We start from the raw sequence: 18,855 nt of genomic DNA on the forward strand, positions 1-18,855 counted from the left end.
TTTTTAATGTGATTGTATTGTAATTTGTTTAATAATTTTTTTTTTTTTGTGAGTTCAATTGGTAGTTAAAGTACCAAAAAAATATTTAACTACCGTTGAACAGTCACAGTGATTGTAATTGTAATTGATTTTTTTCTCACAAAAAAAATATGAACAGTCACAGTGAGTTTAATGGTTCTTTAATGACTTCAAGCTGACTAATTTTGATGTTCAAATCTCTGCAAAGCCCAGTTGATTGGTTCTTTGAAATATTGAAGTGACATAAAGATAGTTTCCTGTTTACCAAAAGATCATTATTGTTAACACATGTTGATAGACAATTCTTCATGGAAAATTGACAAGTGAGATCAACAATAGTGCACCTCTGTTCGAAATGTTCTACTTCCTTGATTTGGACAAGTGTTCAAGTATGAATCAAATATCTCTTGCGCATTTTTCCCCTGGTAAACAAAAGTAACACGTGATTTAAAAAAAAAATGTGAGTTTTTAATTTATTTATTTTTTGGGTGATAAATGTGAGTTTTTAATCTTTTAATTTTTGGTTTTCTTTACCCTTTTTTTTTTTCTTCTTCTTCTTCCTTTTTTGGCATTCTGCTTTATTGGCTTATCTAGCAAGTTTAAGTCATCACTTTAATAAAGCAACTTTAAAGATGCCTTTAAGTATGACTTCAAAGTTGACAAGTAAAATCAAAACCGTAAGATGATTTGGACGAGAGAGAGAGAGAGAGAGAGAGAGAGAGAGAGAGAGAGAGAGAGAGAGAGAGAGAGAGAGAGAGAGAGAGAGTTCATAACTAAAATGTAATAACAATTAACAATGCAACAATTATTTATGATGATTAGATTATATTTTCAAAAAAAAAAAAATTGTAATTGATTTTTTTGTGATGTGATTGTATTTTTAACTATCAATTGATTTAATTTGTGATTGGGTTTTAATTCATTGTATTTTTAACTACCAATTGTATGTTAAAAAATATCTAAAATAAATATAAATTCTTATTAAAAAATAACAGGTTGTAATTGCAAAAAAAAAAAAAATACACTATAAAAAATAATTTGTATATTAATAAAATAACTAAAACAAATATAAATTTTTATTAAAAATAACAAATTACAATTGTGAAAAAAAAAAGACAAAAAAATTACACTGTAATTAGGAAATTACACACCCTTTTCAAGCCTTCCATTGTAATTTTATTAAAAAAATTACACTGTTATCAAAAAGTTGAATATCATTATGATCATATTATTTGTCGTCACTGCATATATTTTGATACTGATATTATAACGAGGTAATTTTCTTTAGGTAAATAATTGATATGTAATAATTCAAACTTAACAAGCGTTTTAATTTTTTATTAGGTACAATATTTCCTTTTAACAAATTTTTTTTTTTTGTTTTTTGTTTTTTGAATAGATATAATGTTAACATTGTGGTCAAAGACAATACTGGTTCAATAAATCTTACTGTTCAAGATAAACGGACAGAGTTTATCTTGCGATATCAACCCTCACATTTGAGGAATATGATATCAAAGGTAGGAAATTATAAAATTTATTATAAATAACTTATTCTTACCTTTTCAAACAAAATGTTATAATTCCAATTTTTTATAGGATAATGGAGTTAGAATGATTAAAGATTATATTGCGTCATGCTAAGACTGTACTTATACATTTCTCATACCTGTACCAATAATGCTACGTCAACTAGATTGTACATCGTGCGTGAATTTTGTTTTAAATACAGATTGGTCTGAAAAATGTCTATACCTTTTACAAGGTAAAAAATAAATATATAATGTGTAAGTATAATATTTTTACTTTATAATATTTTATAAGAACATAATATATGTGTTATTTATCAATTATAATACTAACTATCATGTTGATAATGCAGGAATGTTGATAGAAGACCTTAATTATAATATATCTTATTTATTTAGTGAATTTCGAACAAATATAATAAATTTTCATTTTCATTACTTCAATTATAAAACATCAATATTTTCTTTCAAAATTACGTATATTTTATAATAATAATTTAAAAATATGTTTGATATAATCATAAATAATTTTTTAAAATCTAATCTTGTGCATAATACGGGTGATATGCTAGTTACCATTAACCATAATATGCTACGTTCTTCTAGTTAAGTCAGAAATTATTCAGTCTTCCTCAAACTTGGTCCTGTATTTATTTAATAATATTTTATAATTTTTTCATGCAAAGTTATTGAATAATCCTAAAATTCTTGTGACATTTCTTACGTGATGCTACTAATTAATAAGTGAAAAATTACGACACATATTAAGTGAATTATCCTATCTCTTAATTAATTAAAAAGGTGGAGTGAGGCCGCTCTACACCATTGATTAGAAGTACCGCAGAAGTAATGTGGCATAGTATTTCATCACTACCCAACATAAAATGCTACATTGTTATTTGTTTGTCTAGTCAACTAAATATTACTATTGAGTCAACACACAGTTAATATGAAATTTCTAAAAGATATGATAATTATTAATTTAGATAAATTATAAATACATTTTCTGATATTTGTTTAAAATATCGATTGCCCTTTATAATTTAAAAAATTACAAATATCTCATTATCAGAATTTTTTATTTAACACAATTAATTAAAATGATAAAATTCCTAACTACTCTCATATATAATAATAAAATTACTTAAATTATTAATTGAAATAAATTTCTGACATCATTAAAAACTGTTAATTGACTTGATAATTTATTAATAAAATAGATTATTTGTTATGATATTGAAAACTTCAAGGGGCGGGGTTGTAACTTCAAGAATCATAAGGGAAAATTTATAGAGTAATGGTAGAGACCTCAAAAATTTTACCTAAAGTTTTACCAAATGTTTCACATGGGTATGGGACCCACACAATGTGGGTTTCATGTGAGTCCCACACCCATGTGAAACATTTAATAAAACTTTTGATAGAATTTTTAGGGTATTAAGCATTTTTGAAATTTATATTTTAAGTGAACCTCAGAAGGTATATTTGTAATTTATTCTAATTAAAATTATACTTCCTCACACCCCATTAAGCCAACCTCATAGCTTTTTTTTTTTGATCAGCAAAGAAAAATTTCATTTAATAGCATGAAATTAAAGGTACAGGAAGATGAGATGCATCGAGAGAGATTCGGAAGTATAAAAATACCCCTACTACTGCTACTCGCATCCATACAACCAACCCCTAAGCCTCTCGATTTTTTAAATAAAAAAGTTAAGAAGAACTTAACTAGAGAAATAAAATACATGAATCCCCACATATTCAACCCACTAAAACACCCAATACAAACTAAATGAACTACCCTACACCCAAACTCATAGCTTAATCTCAATAATTATTGATAGGGAAATTGTCCTATACATATCTCCTATCATATGCACCATTAAGTCATGTGATTTTTTCTTCAGTTATGACTAATTTTCTTCTTTAGTTATGACTCATGAAATATTTCGTTATGCCTCATATGTTGTTTGACTATGACTTTTTTTTTTTCAATTTTATTTTAGTTATAACTCAGAAAGTATGAAATTATATAATTTTCTTCTTTAATTATAAGGTTAATAAGGTACACACCATTTGAGGGATAAAAACCATAGTCTTTCTAAAAAAGTGATATTAAATAAATAAATGAAAGGAAAACTAGTCTCGATGTTTGAAAAAAATACAATAAGGCTTATAGTTTTTGTATAATTACATTGTGCACCTTTAAAGTTTTAATTCATACAATACTTAGTTCAATTTTGTTCAATAATTTGTTAGTCATACGGTACACACCATTTGAGGGATAAGTACCATAGTCTTTCTCAAGAAGTTAAATTAAATAAATAAAAGGAAAACTTCTCTCGAGGTTTGAAAAAAATACAATAAGACTTATAGCTTTTGTATAATTACATTGTGCTCCTTTAAAGTTTTAATTTATACAATACTTAGTTCAATTTTGATCAATAATTTGTTAGTCATATAAATGAAAAACAATAAAGTCGTCTCCTTTTTACTGAAATGCATATTTTACTTTATTTATCTTTATGTTTTTGCATCATCTACATTATTTTTAGTCTATTTAACTTGACTAAATGGAGATCGACGTAATTGATATTATATCAAGGGCAATGCTATGGTATGCAAGTTTTGTCATTTGTGAGTTTAATTATCACAAATGCATAACTTAATAACATGAGAGGCATAGCTAAACAAAAAATTGAGTTATAATTAAACATTACATAAGATATAATTAAATAATTTTTTAAGCATGATCAACATAATGTCATAACCAGCATTGCAAAGTGTCCTAACTAACAATACAATAATTCATAACTAAAAACACAAAAATTATAACTAATGTATGTGATACACACCTCAATAAAAAAATTTATTATATCAAAACTATAAAACTTCCTATATTTTATTTAAATCTTAAGAGAGACTGTTGTATAAAAAGTAAAAATTAAAAAATAAAAAGCCCCTTGGGACTTTTATGCTCGAAGGAACGATATGCTGCACTACCAAATGGGTCGAATGATTACATTATTTTATTTATTTATTTTTTAAAGTAGCATAGTTCACTTGGATTTGATGAGGGAATCATCATTGAATGATAATATTTATTATCATATTTATGCTTTTTGAGATGAAAATATTTTACCATCGGTACTCATGTCAACTTATTTCAACTAGTCAATACAAACTTTTCAAATTCACCCATTTTTTTCAAAATAATAAACATGTCCAATGTATAAGTGTGAAATAATGCTCAATGTAAATGAGTGAGAAAATAGTTTCAATTCTCCAAATTCTCATACAATTTCTACAACAATCATAACTATCCTCTACCAATAGCCCAAAATAGATATTTCTAAATAGATTAACAATTGTCAATAAAAATAAGCTTCCAAATTTCAAGATGTGAGTAATAATACATATCCAAATAAAATATCAATCCAACCACATTTCCAACATCAATTCATTATTTATATAAAATCCACATTTGAGTCATTTAGGGCAAAATCTATTTTTCTTCCAAAATCAATCTCAAGTATCAAAATCAACCATTTCATCACAACTCAACTTTATTTACAATACTACAATCATTTCCAAGAATCTATTTGAAAACCCTTCTTTTCATCTTTAACCTAAAACCCTATATTTGTTTCAAAAAAATCTCCAAAATCACAATATTGTTTTAAAATAATAAATAACTAAGCTAAAATTCATAGAAAGTGCGAAGAATCCCCACCTCAAGCTTAGAAGGAGAGAGAGAGAGAGAGAGAGAAGGAAACACAAAGACGTCAAAAATCAACTTTGCTCAGAATAGAACAAAACCCTCGTCAAGCTCTACCTTTTTAACAAAGGGACATAAGTGAAAAAATCGATAGATCTAGGTGTATTTGAGTGAAATAGATGAGTTTTAGTGAGAGAGTGAGAGAAAATAGGGTTTTGAAATGTTTAGAGCGAAAGAGAGAGTTGTGAAAAAGTGACTCAGAAAAGAGACTTTACGAACTGACATACACGCAAGTCACTCGAGCGCAAGGTGTGTCGCTCGAGCGTCCAGACACAAAAGATGTGACCGCTCGAGTGAAGAAGTTTGTCGTTCGAGCAAAGAATACAGACTCCCAGAAGTTTTGCAGACAGAAGACCCACGCTCGAGCATAAAAAGCACCACTCGAACGAGTCTCGCTCAAGTGCAAGAAGGACCGCTCAAGCGAAGAATCCCAACTCCTAGCATCTCCACAGAACCTAAAAAAATACTGAAAGTTCACAAAGACCGCTCGAACGCAAGAAGTGTCGCTCGAGCGAAGAAGCCAAAATTTGGGCAACAACCATCTTGAAAAACTAACGCCTGCCCTTTCCAAATGCAACTAAAACACAATGATAACCAAACTCAATGAAGTGTAAGACGAAATGGGACATGAACAACCAAATACAGCAATAAAACTCGTATCTAAAACATCAAATGGGTCGGCTCTAAACCAGGATCACTATAAGAATTTTATTAATTTAATTTGTTACTGCCACTATAACAAAATTGAATTTTTATGACTTGCAATGCATGTCGTAAAAATTCTTTCATGGCATGCACACAAATGCCATTATATGACATGCCGTGAAAAGTTTAGCATCATTTACGGCATGCAGGTAAAGTTGTAAAAAGTAATAAATTAAACATTAATGACATATTTTGTATGCTGTATATAATTTTTTACGACATTTTTATCATGCCATAAATCATCATACTTTCCATGACATAACTTTGCATGTCGTAAAAGGTTTTTTTTAATATATTTATGGCATACTTTGTATGCCGTATATAATACTTTACGACATTTTCTTGCATGTCATAAATCATCACACTTTTCACGACATAATTTTGTATGCCGTAGAAAGTCAGTTTTAATATATTCATGACATACTTTGTATACCGTATATAATCTTTTATGGCATTTTCTTACGTGTCATAAATCATTATACTTTTCATGACATAATTTTATATATTGTAGAAGGTTATTTTTAATATATAATATATATATATATATATATATACATGAATACAACCTTGCCTAACAGTGTATAGACAGTAGCTTATAAAATGCAACATATTAACAAACCAAGCAAAAGTAACAACTATGAAGTAAGCTAAAAAAATCTAATATCCAACTGGTCCCTTTACATTATTTCTCTGCAGAAAGTTTTTTTTTTTTTTTTTTTTTTGTAAGTTTTGGGCATTCACACATCCTTTTCAAATGAAACCATTACATTCTATTCATCACGGGATTCGAAATAAATATGTCTTTTTGTGGACCATTACTACTATTAATTATCCATCACAGACCCTACCTTTGTCTTAAAATGTCAAGGAACATAGGAGAAAAACAAAGAACGATATGAGATGTCTGAACACTATTTTGTGGAGAAAAAACATTTCTTATGGAATACAAGAATGAAATTATCTCCAAGGACTACATCCCAGCATAGAGGATTTTAAGTTCTTTTAATATAAAAACGCTTGCAGGTTTTTTCTGTGAATTAGTACAAATCCATTCCCTTTTTCTTTTCCAAACATGATGAGGAAATCTCATTGTGTGTGCCTATTTTATATGCTATTCATTCAGAAAGTAAGAAGACTTATTTTTTTCAATGGGTGAATATTTAACCTCTGAAGAAAGATATTATGAGTGCAAGACCCCCACATACCTGCAAGAGCTCGGTGTCCTTGGAGGCAACCTCAGCTCATGACATATGAAATGATGACAAACAGAACCATGGGAATCAGAAAATCAAACGCAACCAACTGAATTCAATGTAAAATGAGTTAGATTATTTCATAATAAGATTAGAAATGGCAAAGATAAGTTTGACAACTCTGTTAATTTAATTACTATGTGAAACCTACTTCTGTAACATACACTTCAGATCCTTGAGTCCCCTCAACTGGCACAAATCAAAATAAATTGTCTTAGATAAGCCCTTCAAAATAAAGTGCTAAGGTTGTAAAATGTTGCAGGGAACAAATCAATATATCAAGTATAAATTCATAGTGAATCGAGACTGCCAGTCAGCCACTACTGGAATTTTCTAGTTGCAAAACTAAAAAATACCTTGCTTGTTTTCATTTTTCAGAAAACACTTTTCAGAAAATTCTACTTTCTTTTTTTCCGTATTTTTTTGTTTTTACTGAATTTTTTTAATATTTTAAGTAATTTTTTTACTTTTTAGACACACCTAACATAAATATACCTAAAAAGTAAAAAAATTGTAAAAAAAATCTTTTAAAATTCACTAAATACCAAACAAATACAAGAATTCAATACATTTTTTGTATTTTTATGTATTTATTAATTTTATAAAATATTTTTTCACAAATTTTTTACTTTTTAGATACATCTAAAAAAGTAAAAAAAAAAATGTTTAGAATTTAAAAAATATTCACTAAAAACAAAAAAATACGAAAACTAAAAAACTCAGTTTTCAAATAACTTAATCCAGAAAACTCAAACCAAACACACTGAATAGATTCTAATAATTCTGCGTTCAAACAGCTACAACAGTTGCAAGGTGAATCTCGTCATACAGAAACATAAGGCATTGTTCAACAACAATCTCAAAATTACAACTAACTGACCAATAGAGAGACAACTGTTAGAATAATATATGATTATTTGGGTTATTATTTTATAATTATATTATGCCTTAGGGCTTCATAGTAGTTATTAATCTTCATTAATATAAATAGGGGATGATATCCTAATCATTCCCTAATCTTGTATTCTCTAAAAACATCATGGTATCAGAGCCTAACCCTAAACCTTAAACCCATCTACCTATACTGTTCCTATTACCCATCGAAGTCACCAGCCACTAGCTATCGTCGCTATGTTCGACCAACAAGGGTGAACCGAAACCCTAGACTGTCATCAACCCACCCAAAAATACTTGGGTGGAGCCGAAACCCCTCAACAAAATAGGGTGGCGGAATGTAAGAATTGACATCTTCTTGACATGGCTCGATGCATGTGTTTTTCTATGAGTGTGCCTCGGTCCTACTGGAACGACGTTGTTCTCACTGCTGCCCATCTTATTAATCATCTTCTTACCACTTCTTGCAAAAACAAGCTCCTCTTCAAGTCCTCCCAGGTTCCCAGTCCTTGTTTGCTATTTCTCTTAAAATATTTGATTGTGTCTGTTTTGTCCATAACCACTCTCATGTTCGTGGTAAGTTGGACCCTCACTCCCTCAAATGTGTTTTCCTTGGGTGCTCTCATACTCAAAAAGGGTATAAGTGTTACCACCCTCCTTCTCATAAGTGGTTTGTGTCCATAGATGCCATATCCTTTGAGTCCCAGTCCTATTTCTTATTCTCTCCGGTGTCACAGTCCTCCCTTCAGAGAGAGCCTTGGTGTGAAGTGATTCCTGTGATTCCTATGGTGGAACTAGTTGTTCTTACACCACTACCTCCTACTGGGACTGTAGAACCCAATGTTACCAAGGATAGGGAAGGGCAAGTTTATGTCAGGGACAAAAACAGACAAAAAGTTAACTGGATACGAGAGACAACTTCTGCTCCTCCACTGCCATCTCCTGCTTCGGATGAGAGTCCAAGTAATTTTGAATCTCTTGAGTCCATTGATCTTGATGTTCTTATTGCCAAGAGAAAGGGTGTAAGGTGTTGTACTCAATATCCTATCTCAAATTTTGTATCCTACTCATTTGTCATCCTCATATAGAGTGTGTGTGTCCAATTCTTTCTCTGTTAGCATTCCTAACCATTTTCAGGATGCTCTTACTACCTCTGAGTGGAAACTTGCCATGATTGAGGAAATGAAAGCACTTAGGAAAAATGGTACTTGGGAATTGATTGAGTTACCTAAGAGCAAATGACCTGTGGGATGTAAATGGGTGTATACTGTGAAACACAAAGCGGATGTTTCTATTGAGCATTACAAGGCTAGACTTGTGGCAAAAGGGTTCACTTAGACGTATGGCGTTGACTATCAGGAGACTTTTGCACCCGTGGCTAAGATGAACTCAGTCAGAGTGCTTCTCTCTTTAGTAGCTAATCTAGATTGGCTTATTCATCAGTTTGATGTAAAGAATGCCTTTCTCCATGGTGACCTCGAAGAAGAGGTATATATGGACATTCCTCCTGGTTTTGAGGATTATCAGACAGAAGTCAAAGTATATAGCCTTCAGAAGTCATTATATGGTCTCAAGCAGTTTCTGAGAGCTTGGTTTAAGAGATTCACTCAGGCTATGCTTAAATATGGCTTCAAACAGAGTCAAGCAGATCACACCTTGTTTGTGAAACATTCCTCACTTGGTAAGACTATAGTACTCATTGTTTATGTAGATGACATAGTTCTTACGGGTGATGATAATGCGGAAATTCCTCTGTTGAAGAAATATTTAGCTAGTGAGTTTAAAATCAAAGACTTGAAGCGCTTGAAGTATTTTCTGGGAATTGAAGTTGCTCGCTCCAAGGATGCTCAAAAAGGAAATATATGCTTGATCTGTTGAAGGAAACTGGGATGCTTGGTTGTAAGGCCTTTTACACTCCACTGGAATCCAATCAGAAACTGGGGGATGATAAAGGAGGAGCAACTGTTGACATGGAGAGCTATCAGCAATTAGTGGGTAAACTCATTTACCTATCTCACTCTCGTCCTAATATTGTTGTTGCTGTCAGTGTGGTTAGCCAGTTTATAAATGCTCCTCATCAGATTCACTTCAAGGCTGTCATGAGAATTTTGAGTTACTTGAAGTCTGTTCCTGGTAAGGGTCTTTATTTTTCAATGTATGATCATCTTCGTGTAGAAGCCTATACAGATGCTGACTGAACTGGATCATTGATTGATAGAAGATTGACTTTAGGGTATTGCACCTTTGTTGGAGGCAACCTAGTTACTTAGAGGAGTAAGAAACAGAATGTGGTTGCCAGGTCAAATGCAGAAGCTGAGTTTAGAGTTATGACACAAAGGGTGTGTAAACTCTTATGGATCGAGTTATTGTTGAGTGATCTAAGTATTGATCAGACGGACTCCATGCGGTTATATTGTGATAATAAGGCTATTATCAACATCACTGACGCACAAAGCATGTTGAGATTGATTGTCACTTCATTAAGGAGAAACTCACTAGTGGCACAATATATACTCCATTTATGCAGTCTAGTGAACAACTTGCTGACATTCTTACCAAGAAAATGGGAGTAAGCCATTTCATGACATCTTAGGCAAGCTGAGCATGAGAAATATCTTCGCACCATCTTGAGGGGGAGTGTTAGAATAATATATGATTATTTGGGTTATTATTTTGTAATTATTTTATGCCTTAGGACTTCCTTGTAATTATTAATCTTCATTAATATAAATAAAGGATGATATCCTAATCATTCCCTAATCTTGTACTCTTTAAAAACATCAACAACCTCCAAGCACCTTCAGGAAATTGTATATGCAAATAAGCTTCCAACAGAGTAGGTACAACCACTGAGTGAGAGAGAGAGAGAGATATGCCCAATAAATCAAATCATACTATTATAAATCCGATAATAATATCAATGATAATAGTAGCAGTAGTAGTAGAGGTGGTGTGGAGTGTGAAAAAGACAGAACAGAACAAAACAGAACCACCCGCTCAAGACGGGCTGAAATTTTGATTTTCAATCTGTTTTTTATTTTGATTTTGAAAATTTCTACACCGATACAGACCCGAACAAACCAATATATTTATTTAAATACTTTATATTTTAATCTTTTGAACATTAGAAGCTAACTGACTAACAATACACATTTTGTAATAAAAATTAGAGAGGGATGCATTTATAGAACAACTTTCACTATTTTTCTTTATTTATTACCAATGTGGGATTCTACTAGTTTTTATAAAACCCTTTAAAATCTCATGTGAATCCCTCATCTACACCAAACCAACAAAACCAAACCGTAGCATGCAATTTGATTCAGTTCTTCAATCAACAAAACTGAAAATTCCAATTCAGTGCTAAATTTTCCCTCATTCCTGACCAAACCGTTTACACCCCTAGGTGGTGGTGGCCAGAGGAAGAGGTGGACCAAAAGAAGAGGAGATAGATATAAAATGAAGTAAAATTTAATTTCAAAAGTTGTCAAACGCTGTTGGACGTATGTTACTCACCAGATGCTTGCGTTTTCTTCCTTTGCTCTCATCAACCTTAGAAGAATCCACCTTCACTACCTAAGCTGCTTCACAAAGCTATAATTTGAGGGAGGGAGAAAGATAACTAGGAGAGAGAATATTGACATGTGAAGCACATAAATTAGGCATCTTGCAAAGCTTTCACAACTGTCTCTCCTTGGCCCACAACTATCAGGACCTAGACACAAATGACAAAAAATTGTGATAAAAATTCTATAATTTTTTGACAGCATAATTAAATGCTATACTTTATCTATTACGTAGCCCACAGAATCATTTTATACAAAGTCCTGTGGATCCAAATATGCAAGTATATCAAAGGAAATTCATTAAGACATGAGACATTCTTAAATAGCTCATAACAGTATTTATGAGACAATTTCGAGTTCTACAAGGTGATACTTCATAATTATTATTACCCAGAATCCCTACTCCTTGAAAAACAAATAGACAACTTTTATTTATGAACTCATCCTAATGAAATGCTAAGCAAAATCTCACACCACAACATGGAAGCATGCAGAATCTCACACCACAACATAGAAGCATCATACAAGGAGAGAGAAACAAACTCTATTTTAATTTTTCTCCATAAGGGTAGCACTCTCTAGGACCTATCTATACAACTCTACATCAGCCATTTGACCAATATCACAACAATGAAAATAATTTCTTTCAAGGAAAAAGATACAAGCACCAAGGAGTTCAAAAGTGCCAGGCAGTCATTCTCACCACCACGTGAATAATTTTGAAACACACTATGATATTACAAAAAAAAAAAATGCAACACTTAACCTACAATGATTTCTATAGATATAGGAGGAAAAATAATGACATGATATGAAACCAGTTAACAATAAAAAATGTTTAAGCATTAACTGAAAAATATAGAACTATTACTGGTTTCATATTTCATTTTATGTACACAACATACAGAGCACATAAAACTAACCATTATTAACTGAAATACAATTAATTGAAGACCAGTATGCAACTAATAAAGCAATACCCTCTACTTCTGTTCTTTAGTCAGAGTACCAGGCATGGTCACATCAATCATATTCATAGCCACCTGTGCAGTTTGGAGCACTTGGCCTCTTTCATCATCTATAGGATTGCCTTCGTCTTTGACTAATACTGCATCAACAGGGCTAGCCTGCTCTCATGTACCATTGCTCTTTTGTTGCAATCCTTTATCTTCAATTTCAGGATTTCTCTGTGAATCACATCTGAATCTTGAACTGATGCTAGCTGAGATGTCACTTTCTCTAAGCCTCTCCTCTGAAGGATATGAAGAATACCCATTTAAAACATTTGACTAGGAAAGATTCAGGAGTTTGTTTACTCTACCACTTTTATCAGATGATGTGCCTTCTACCCATGCTAAACCTTTTGAAGGATTAAGGGTAACATCGACATCTTTCAAAAGAGGATAGCGGCCTTTTAAAAGTCAAGTTCCACAGCTGCAAGCCACTGCACATACCATGTGCGTACTCATAACATTGAGAGTTGCACAAGTGATATTTACATTGGCCAAAATCCTAGTATACCACTATCAAACATGTCCATTCCATATCAATAAAACCAGAAGATCATTACACGCGGTGATGGTGGCGAGATCAGTATCACACATGCAGACATACATCATTCAAACAATACCAAGATAACTGAAATAGGCATAAAATGAAATTTTTTTTCCCAAGAAAATAATTTTTGAAAATATTGGTACTCCTTCAACCCCAAATAACTAAGTAGTCCAATAGTTCTTTTACTTTAATACAAAATTGACACATTAACACTAAAAATTGCCAATTGATTTTGAATTTAAGGACTAGAACTAAGTAGTCCAATAGTTCTTTTATTTTGATTTTGAGTTTATGACTTGCTTTAAAAATTGTCAATTAACAACTATCCATACAGGATTAAATCATCTTTGTCATTAATTAAAACAAAGAATGCCTAAAACAATAAAGATTTACACAACAAAATAAATAGGTTACAAAAAAGCAAAATATTAAATTAATAATCAAAACATCTTTCTTCAATAATTTTCCATTTTGCTCTTTAGCTACAAGGTTAAAAGCCTACATTGCTGTATTCCAGACTTCTCTTTCATAGTGATCATATCTCTATAGAGTCAGTGCCAAAAGTTGTAGCATTTCTCACCCTCCTTGCCAACATATGGTTGTAGAATTAGGAGATGGAAAATGCATCAAATTCAAACAGAAATACTGAGCATGTTTGGTTTGTCTCTCAAAACACGTTTTTAGAAAAAAAAAAAAAAAAACTCCAAAAATATGTTTGGTTGAAATTTTTTAAGAACATTCAAAATTATTTTTTCTCTCTACTTACACATCAATCCTTACTTTTTCTCTCTCATCTCTCCTTCTCAATCACTTTTTCTCTCACACCTATCTATTCAACTATAAAAAAAAAAAAAAAAAAAAAAAAAAAAAAAAAAATCAAATCATATTAAACTCCAAAACTCTAAAACTATTTTCAAAATATATAACCAAACAAATTTTCAAATTTTCTAAATTCTCTTCAAAAAAATTATTTTTGAAATAATATCTCAAAACACAAACCAAACAAGGCCACTAAATTGGAAGTGGCATTTAAATAATTGAAGGCGAGAGTACATGTCATGACCCTAACCCGCCCCTGTGAGTTAAGGACGTAACCGGCCAGTAATCTTGAGATTACCTACGACCTCAGACCAAAACAAGATGACTTGTCAGAGTAAAGGGGCCAAACAGAAGCAATAAATAAAAACTTTGTCCATAGAGCCGTGCTTATGTGCACATCAACAGACCATATTCAGTTACATTAATAACCCACATCAAAAGTACAGTTTCACAAAATTCATTACAGACAGGATCATCCAAAACGAGTCAACCTATGACAGACTATTTACAGGTATACATAAAGTCCTTGCCGGCAAGACAAAATGTAATTACATAGCAAAAAGGCAAGGGTAGGTCTCAAGAGTGAGACGCAAGGCTAACTTCCTCAAAAACTCGGATTTCCTAGCAGACTTCACTGGGGCTGGGTTTGGACTTCCCTTGGCTCACCTACACACACATGAATGAGCGTGAGCGATAGCCCAGTGAATGATATCAAATATGACAATTACATAACAATATGTAGAACAACATGCTCCAAACGGCCTTGGGCCCAATTCATACTTCTATTTAACAAATATATATAACTATGCGAAATTCAAATCAAGTAGCTGTAGTTCCAAACATTATGGCTTTTGGCCCATTTGGGTTTCCATTCATGGCAAAACGGCCTTCGGCCCACTCACTTATGTCGAAACGGCCTTCGGCCCATTCATTTCTGTCAAAATGGCCTTCGGCCCATTCATTTATGTCAAAATGGCCTTCGGCCCATTCATTTATGTCGAAACGGCCTTTGGCCCACTCGTTCATGTCAAAACGGCCTCCGGCCCACTCATTCATGTCAAAACGACCTTCGGTCCATTTACGTATGTCGAAACGACCTTTGGTCCATTCATTTCTATCAAAACGACCTTCGGTCCATTCATTATGTCCGAACGACCTTCGATCCATTCATTTCTACCAAAACAACCTTTGGTCCATTCACCATCGTCAAAACGACCTTTGGTCCAAATATTCATTCATGTCAGACTTTTGTCCACGATCCCAATTAGCAACTCATAAAGCTTATAAGGGAATACACAATTGGACATTAATAAGATTTCAAATATTGATATTACTCACAGTGATCGGCTTGTGGATTTGCCCTGGAGCTTGACCCTACACATTTCATGAATACAAAAGGGTCACTAACAGTTCAATCCGTTCTTTAATCCACATATTCCTCTTTAAGCTTTATTATTACCTCATTAACTCATTTATAATGCTTAACATATGCCTAAGAGTGCTTGCAAGTGAAAGAGAACGGAAGACAGAACACAAATGCAAAAACAGGAATTCAGAAAATAGGGTCCCCGCTCGAGCGGACCCTTAGGTCTGCGAAAGTACTGGTTGCCTTCAATTCCAGCTCGAGCGTGAACTCGGCCGTTCGAGCGGACTGCCTGTCTACATAGCTCCCCGCTCGAGCGTCAACTTCCCTGCTCGAGCGGGAACCATGTCTGCAGAAAATGCTGGGAGCTCGATTTCTCCGCTCGAGCGGCACTTCCCCCGCTCGAGCGGAAGTCAAAATTCTGGAAATTCCAGATCGTGTTCTTGAGCTTCAATTCAATTTCCCAGCTACCATTCTTGCATGCAAAGGTTCAAATCTCAAATATAATCATACTAACATGGTACAAACACCAAAACACATTATTATGGAACTCAATTTCAAGGATTACACACTTGCATGTCTCAAATTGACACCAAATCCAATTCTATCACACATATTCATGCATTTCAAGCTCCCATCTTCAATTATTCAAACATGCATGCCCATCTTGACTTCATTTCTAATTCAAAAGATGCAAGTGGTGCCTATTCCCATAAAGCTCAACAAAACCAAGCTTGCATGCATGATCAAACTTCAAATCTTGCTTAATTGACATGATACATGCTAGATTTTGCAACTTATGGCAATTCAAAAGTAATCTTATGTATGCATGATCATATCTCAACAAAACCAATTTAAATCATGCTCTTGACTACAAAAATACTTTGAGCTCACAAGATTACAAGTTCAATTCATGATTTCAAGAGGCAATGGCTTACCTAGAAGTCCAATTCTTCAATCTATGGTCCAATTTGAGTTGGACTTCAAAATTCCAAGCCCTCAAGATCAAACACAGATTTTTCTCTCTTCTCTCTCTCTAATGGCCGGCCCTCTCCTCTCCTTAGAGTGTATATCAGCCAAGTGAGAATTAGAGAGGGAGTTTGATTGAGTAGTGCTCATATACAACAAGCCCCACCAAGTCATAATATAATAATAGAGAGTAATTGGGCACCCATTTTACCAACTTAATCAACTTAATCTGGTCCAAATCAATTTTTCAATTAAATTTCACCGTAGGCTCTAAAAATTATGCCAATCACAATGGCGTATTCAATTTCGGGTTCTGTGGCCGATAAGGCCCTCAATTTAATTTCCAAAGCTGATTATTCAAACAGATATTCCTACGGTGAACAGATAAAACTTCAAAATCACATATATTCACATAATGGCACATAAAATCATGGTAAACACATAATCATACTCAATTTAAGGACCAATTAGCATACTACGAAACAGGAGTATTACAGTCTCCCCTCCTTTAGGAAGTTTGGTCCTCCAAACTTAATTTACCTTCGTCGGGAAACAAATGTGGATAGCGTAGACGCATTTCCTCCTCTTTTTCCCATGTAGCATCTGTCCCATAGTGTTCCTTCCATTCCACTTTCACCATTGGAATGGATTTGTTTCTCAATTCCTTCACTTGTTGATCAACAATTCTTTCCGGCCATTCAGCATATTCCATATTTTCATCAATAGCAACCCGGTGATAATCAATCACATGCAACGGGTCTCGGAGGTAACCCCTCAACATCGACACATGAAATACGTTGTGGATTTGCTCAAATCCCGGTGGCAAAGCCACTCTATAAGCAACTGGACCAAGCCTCTCCAAAATTTGAAACGGCCCAATATAACGGGGCGACAACTTGCCCTTTTTCTCGAACCTGACTTGGCCTTTCATCGGAGAAACGCGGATGAACACATGATCGCCGACCTCATACTCAAGAGGTCTTCTCCGAACGTCTGCATAATTCTTCTGTCGATCTTGAGCTGTTTTGAGTCTTTGCCGAATAGTTTTGATCTTTTCAGAGGTGTCTTGTACAATTTCAGGCCCAAGCAAAGCTCTGTCTCCGACCTCTGTCCAACAAATAGGTGATCTACACCTCCTACCATACAAAGCCTCGTATGGTGCCATACCGATGCTGGAGTGGAAGCTATTATTATAAGCAAATTCTGCAAGTGGCAAGTAATCTTCCCAACTCCCCTGGAAATCCAAAGCACACATGCGAAGCATATCTTCCAAAGTCTGTATCGTTCGTTCTGACTGCCCATCTGTCTGTGGGTGGAATGCAGTGCTGAACCTTAGTTCTGTTCCCATAGCTTCCTGCAAACTCTTCCACAATCTTGATACAAATTTTGGATCTCTATCCGACACAATGGATACCGGAACTCCGTGTAAACGGACAATTTCATCAACATAAATAGTAGCCAACCTGTAAGCAGTAAATGTAGTTTTGATCGGCAGAAAATGTGCAGATTTAGTCAGTCTATCAACCACAACCCAAATAGAATCCATACCTCGGGAAGTCCGAGGTAGGCCAACAACGAAATCCATAGTCACATGTTCCCACTTCCACTCAGGAATAGGAAGAGGTTGAAGTAGACCGCCTGGTTTCTGATGTTCAGCCTTAACTTGCTGACACTGAAGGCACTTGAACACATATTCTGCAATCTCTTTCTTCATTTTTGGCCACTAATAGGTTTGTTTCAAATCCCGATACATTTTATTGTTACCCGGATGCATAGCAAATACGGATCTGTGGGCTTCATCTAAAACCCTCTTCCTTAGCTCCGGAATATTAGGAACGTATATTCTTTTCCGGAATTTCAACACTTCATTCTCAATGCTAAACTCTGCTTTTGGACTTGTCTCATTTTCATCAATTACTTTTCTGAGGAACTCATCCTCTTTCTGTCTCTATTTGATTTCATCAACAATTGCCGGTTCGGCTGTAATAGCGGCTATCAATCCGCCCTGTTCACATACCACTACCTCAATTTCAGACTTTTCAAAGTCTTGCAAATTCTCCCTTTGTTCAGTAAGCAAACAAGCCATACTCCCTGTTGATTTTCTGCTCAAGGCATCAGCCACTGTATTAGCTTTCCCGGAGTGATACTGAATTTCTAGGTCGTAATCTTTTATCAATTCCAGCCATCTTCTCTGACGCATATTTAACTCTTTCTGCGTGAAGAAGTATTTTAGGCTCTTATGATCTGTGTAGACTTCACACTTTGCCCCATACAGATAATGCCGCCAAATTTTCAAGGCAAAAACGACTGCGGCCAATTCTAAGTCATGCGTTGGATAGTTCTTCTCATGTGGCCTCAACTGTCGGGAGGCGTAAGCAATAACCTTTCCGTTCTGCATTAACAC

The 18,855-nt window shown here is 33.7% G+C and overlaps 1 long non-coding RNA gene across 3 annotated transcripts; it reads right to left on the reverse strand.

Moving 5' to 3' along the window:
- Positions 1–6,686: 6,686 nt before the first annotated feature.
- LOC114306858 (uncharacterized) lies at positions 6,687–14,426 on the reverse strand. Of its 3 annotated transcripts, XR_014364460.1 has the most exons (4): positions 12,724–14,372; positions 11,694–11,892; positions 7,435–7,472; positions 6,687–7,332 (listed from the first exon to the last, which is right to left on the reverse strand). It is a non-coding gene; the product is annotated as an uncharacterized LOC114306858 (long non-coding RNA). The 3 variants fall into 3 exon arrangements; XR_014364461.1 differs by lacking the exon at positions 6,687–7,332 and having other exon boundaries at positions 7,338–7,472; XR_014364459.1 differs by lacking the exons at positions 6,687–7,332; positions 7,435–7,472 and having other exon boundaries at positions 11,359–11,892; positions 12,724–14,426.
- Between the last annotated feature and the right edge of the window lie 4,429 nt (positions 14,427–18,855).

Source organism: Camellia sinensis, chromosome 3 (assembly GCF_055761805.1).
Source record: "Camellia sinensis isolate YWXY chromosome 3, ASM5576180v1, whole genome shotgun sequence".
Classification (NCBI taxonomy): Eukaryota; Viridiplantae; Streptophyta; class Magnoliopsida; order Ericales; family Theaceae; genus Camellia; species Camellia sinensis.